The following is a 6,000-nucleotide window of genomic DNA, read 5'->3' on the forward strand; positions in this document are numbered from 1 at the left end:
CGATATATTTTGCAATGGAGCCATTAACGGAAACCTATATTCAATTTTTAACATGGAAGCCTTAGTGAATTTTGATCGCGTACTCTATGAATTCACTCTGGCAAAATATTCCCCCCGAACCATAACGGGATTTCAAACGAGGTATTTTGATCAACTGATGGTATATAGTATATATAGTAACCACTTGTTTAGTGTTCATTCATAAAATACAATTCATAGGTGTGCACAAAAATAATGTTTTAGATTCAATCATAAAATACAATTCATGGGTGTGCACAAAAATAATGTTTTAGATTCAATCATAAAATACAATTCATGGGTGTGCAGACTTGTTTAGTGTTCATTCATAAAATACAACTCATGGTTGTGCAAATAAATAATGTTTTAAAGTCAGTCATAATATAAAATTCATGGCTGTGCACACAAATAATATTTTAGGGTCATTCATAAAATAAAGGTTTATGTCCTGTTGCAGACAAAATCAATGGTTTTAGATTCAATCATAAAATACAATTCATGGTTATGCACAAAAATAATGTTTTAGGGTCATTCATAAAATACAATTCACGGCTGTGCACACAAATAATATTTTAGCGTCATTCATAAAATAAAATTTATGTCTGTGCAGACAAATAATGTTTTAGATTCATTCATAAAATATAATTCGTGGCTGTGCACAAAATAATGTTTTAGATTCAATCATAAAATACAATTCATGGCTGTGCACACAAAAAATGTTTTAGGGTCATTCATAAAATACAATTCATACCTGTGCACACAAATAATATTTTAGGGTCATTCATAAAATAAAATTCATGTTTGTGCACACAAATAATGTTTTAGATTCATTCATAAAATACAATTCATGGCTGAGAACACAAATATGTTTTAGATTCAATCATAAAATACAATTCATGGCTGCGCACAAAAATAATGTTTAAGGGTCATTCATAAAATACAATTCATGTATGTACAGACTTGTTAGTGTTCATTCATAAAATACAATTCATGTATGTACAGACTTGTTTAGTGTTCATTCATAAAATACAATTCATGGCTGTGCAAATAAATAATGTTTTATAGTCATTCATAAAATAAAATTCATAGCTGTGCACATAAATAATGTTTTAGATTCATTCATAAAATGCAATTCATGTATGTACAGACTTGTTTAGTGTTCATTCATAAAATACAATTCATGGCTGTGCAAATAAATAATGTTTTATAGTCATTCATAAAATAAAATTCATGGCTGTGCACATAAATAATGTTTTAGATTCATTCATAAAATGCAATTCATGGCTGAGCACACAAATAATGTTTTAGATTCAATCATAAAATACAATTCACGGCTGTGCACACAAATAATGTTTTAGATCCATTCATAAAATACAATTTATGGCTGTGCACACAAATAATGTTTTAGAATTAATTCATAAAATACAATTCATTACTGCACACACAAATAATGTTTTAGAGTCATTCAAAAAATACAATTCATGGCTGCATTCACAAATAATGTTTTATTAGATATATTTACAAATTCGCGTACAAATAATCTTATTTAGAACGTAATAAATAATCTTTACAAATTCACTGTTTCAAAGACTAAATTACCTAAACGAATTTACGTACAAATACTCTGTTTTAGATAGAAATAATGTCTATAAAATCACGTACGAATAAAGTGTTTACGAAAGTAATCATTTATGCTTATATATTCACGTACAAATAAACTGTTTAAAGAAACAATCATTCATGTTTACAAATTCACGTACAAATAACCTGTTTTAAGAAATAACAATTCCTGTTTACAAATTCCCTTACAAAAGCTGTTTGAAGAAATAATGTTCCATGTTTACAAATTCATCATCAAATAATCTGTTTTAAGAAATAATAATCCATGTTTATAAATTCACATACAAATAACCTGTTTTAAGAAATAGTAAGCCATGTTTATAAATTCACGTGCCATGAAAATGTAATTGGAGAAGTATTTCACTGTTTTCGTTACTGGGATCGAGAAGACGATGAAAGGCTGTCTAAAACGTCCTATTAACAAGCACAATTAGTTTTTTTCCCCTACTCAACAACAACAACAACAACAACAACAATAATAATAATAATAATAATAATAATAATAATAATAATAATAATAATAATAATGTACGGACAATACATGAGACAGACTAAAGAACTAGCCAGCGGTGACAATTGGCAATGGCTACAGAGGGGAGAGCTAAAGAAGGAAACTGAAGGAATGATACAGCGGCACAAGATCAGGCCCTGAGAACCAGATATGTTCAAAGAACGATAGACGGAAATAACATCTCTCCCATATGTAGGAAGTGCAATACGAAAAATGAAACCATAAACCACATAGCAAGTGAATGCCCGGCACTTGCACAGAACCAGTACAAAAAGAGGCATGATTCAGTGGCAAAAGCCCTCCACTGGAGCCTGTGCAAGAAACATCAGCTACCTTGCAGTAATAAGTGGTACGAGCACCACATGAAGGAGTGATAGAACGATCAGGCAAAGATCCTCTGGGACTATGGTATCAGAACGGATAGGGTGAAAACGTGCAAACAGACCAGACGTGACGTTGATTGACAAAGTCAAGAAGAAAGTATCACTCATTGTTAGGAACAATCGTTTGCCGATTGTTTCCTTGGTGGATTGTTGCCTCCTTTGTTTTTGTTTTTAAATTGCTGGCGAGTTGACGTCTGTTGGATGGCGTCAAACTTCGTCAGTCAGGTCCTGAGGGGGAGAACAACAGTCAGGTTTCAGAGTGGCAGTCTTGGCAGCAGAGCAGCGGAGAGTATCTGAGGACGAGTTGGTAGTTGTATCAACCCTGTCGTGACATCCAGTGGTCGAGGAGGACCTTCATACTGTATCTGAGGACGAGATGTTGTGTCAACTCTGTCTTGATCGTCCAGCATTCGAGGAGGATGTCCATATTGTCTCCGAGGACGAGGTGGTTGCCGTATCGGCTGTCTTGATCGTCCGGCATTGGACTGTTGACCTCATTGTTTGAGGAAGTGTTCCCGTTTTGCTTTGTGTAACATTATGCCGCTTCAGTGTTAATTCTCATTTATTATTATGCTGCCGTTTTTACATTTATTGTAATAGTTATTTCACTGCTTTTTCAATGTGTTTGTGTATTATGCTGGCCTGGATTTTGTATATGTATTTATGTTTACTGCACTGCTTTTTAATTTATAACCGTTGGTCCTCTATATATATATGATGTGGCTTTTTTGTATTAGTTATGCTGCTTATGAAATTGTTTGTTGAATTGTACAAGAATCACTTAACTGGATTATTACTGTTGCTGCCTTTACTATTTAATTCATTGTGTATGTTTATTTTGCTTATCACTGGACCTGACTCACTTGTACATTTTGTATAATAAACTAATTTTAAGGTAACTTTTTTTTGGTTTTGTTATGCTCCTCCCTCCTTTGTTTGTCACCTGTCGTCAGTCACTACGGCCCAATTGCTTATTTTTAAGAACCTGTCGATCTCGAGAGTCGAGATCGTAATACTCATTGATGTCGCAATACCATGGGACACCAGAGTTGAAGAGAAAGAGAGGGAAAAAAATGGATAAGTATCAAGATCTGAAAATAGAAATAAGAAGGATATGGGATATGCCAGTGGAAATCGTACCCATAATCATAGGAGCACTAGGCACGATCCAAGATCCCTGAAAAGGAATCTAGAAAAACTGACTAGAGGCTGAGTAGCTCCAGGACTCATGCAGAAGAGTGTGATCCTAGAAACGGCACACATAGTGAGAAAAGTGATGGACTCCTAAGGAGGCAGGATGCAACCCGGAACCCCACACTATAAATACCACCCAGTCGAATTGGAGGACTGTGATAGAGCAAAAAAAAAAAAAAAAAAAAAAAAATAATAATAATAATAATAATAATGGCAGTATAAACCACGATATTAACAAGAATGGTTAACAATTCTTTTTTTTTTCTTTTTTCTGTACCGTTAACTTTTTTTTTGAACCGTTAACGATTTACGCAACATTGTTGTACCATAATATATGGCAGTAACAACAAATATAATTACAACAATAATAATAATAATAATATAATGAAAGTACAAAACGTGATATAATAAATGGCAGTTAAACAAAAACAAATACTAAACACTATATTTTGTTTTAACCAAAACAAGAGGCGCTGCAGTTATTTAATAATAATAATAATAATAATAATAATAATAATAATAATAATAATAATAATAATAATAATAATAATGAGCGACAACTTCCCGTCCGTCACCGTCGCACGATCCTTTTAGGGGGATCCCTGAGGACTCAGTTTAAACGCTGCAAATGCAACTTCGAGAACTTGTGGTCCTTTAGAAGTTCGCGCTGCAGCAGTAGTTACCGGCCCCTCGGGGGCTTCGCGCTGGGGACGTCTCGTCTAGCAAAGACTTTCCGGTTGCCGCTGGTCATGAGGGCTTCTGGAACTCGAGTCTTGACAATAGAGGAGTAAGAGAATTTGGTTTATATATATATATTTTGTTCTCCATGCAAGGATTCAGAATATCTTTCACGAAGTATTGTTTATATATATATATATATATATATATATATATATATATATATATATATATATATATATATATATATATATATATATATATATATATATATATATATATATTTTTTTTTTGTTTTTTTTTTTCCATACCAGGATTCAGAATAACTTTCAGGTAGTTATCTGGAAAGGGTGGAGCCAGAAGGAAGGAGGGCGGATATTTTGGGAACGATTGAATTAAGGTGAGGTTGCTGGGTGTATAGCCCACCAAATTCCCATTTTTCGCGGGATTACCAGCTGATGACGACGCTGCTAATCCGAAACTGGGGTCATTGTGTGCGTGTGTTAGTGTGTGTGTGTGTGTGAGTATATATATATATATATATATATATATATATATACACATTATTATTTATACATACACATTTGCATGCATAAAGTATATACTTTATTATATATATAATTATCTATATTATATATGTAATACTATATATATTATATAAACAATATATATATATGTATATGTGTATGTATGTAAAATACCCATGAAAGGTGAAAAAAAATTAAAGACCAGATACCAGGCGCTTTCGTGTATTGCTTACATTTCTTCGGGGGTACCAAGTCTTTTAATTTTACACCTTTCATGTGGCTATTTACGTACATATTTGTCACGTGTTGTTTAGTGACTTGCTGGTGCCATGTATGTATGAATGTATGTATAAATATATATTATTATAATATACATAATATATATATATATATATATATATATATATATATATATATATATATATATATATACACACACATATATATATATATATATATAATATATATATATACCTCAGAATGATGACCGTTTAAAACCTATACAAAACCAGAGTAAATATATCGAACATAGATTGAATTCCTCCTTTGTTTGACTACAATTTTGAAATGCTTTGTGAATAACCCTTCACCTTTAGGGAAAAGTGCAAAAAATAAAAACAAACATACGAATACACTCACAAACAGGAAGAACATAACAATAATTGGACTTACATAACACGGCCTAGCCTATTTCTTTCATTGATACTACGTATTTTGATGTGCTTGGTAAATTATACTACACCTTTAAGCAAGAGAACAAAGAAAAAAAGGAAACAGAAATACCCACACGCACACATATAAACAAGAAGAAACCACACCTTCTGGACTTCTGTAATTATAACATATCGATGCTTGCTTAGCCTTTTTCTTCCAATGATATTATTTTAAAATGCTTTTTGAATTACTCTGCATCTTTAGGAAAGGAGCAAAACACACACACACACACACACACACACACACACACACACAGGAAGAAACCACAGCAGACTGAAGCAGGCCTCCAGGACTACTGCGATCACTACTGAATCGAGAAACCATTATGGGCCCGATATTATCCCATAAAGGTGCA

Source organism: Macrobrachium nipponense, chromosome 13 (assembly GCF_015104395.2).
Source record: "Macrobrachium nipponense isolate FS-2020 chromosome 13, ASM1510439v2, whole genome shotgun sequence".
In the NCBI taxonomy this organism is placed as follows: domain Eukaryota; kingdom Metazoa; phylum Arthropoda; class Malacostraca; order Decapoda; family Palaemonidae; genus Macrobrachium; species Macrobrachium nipponense.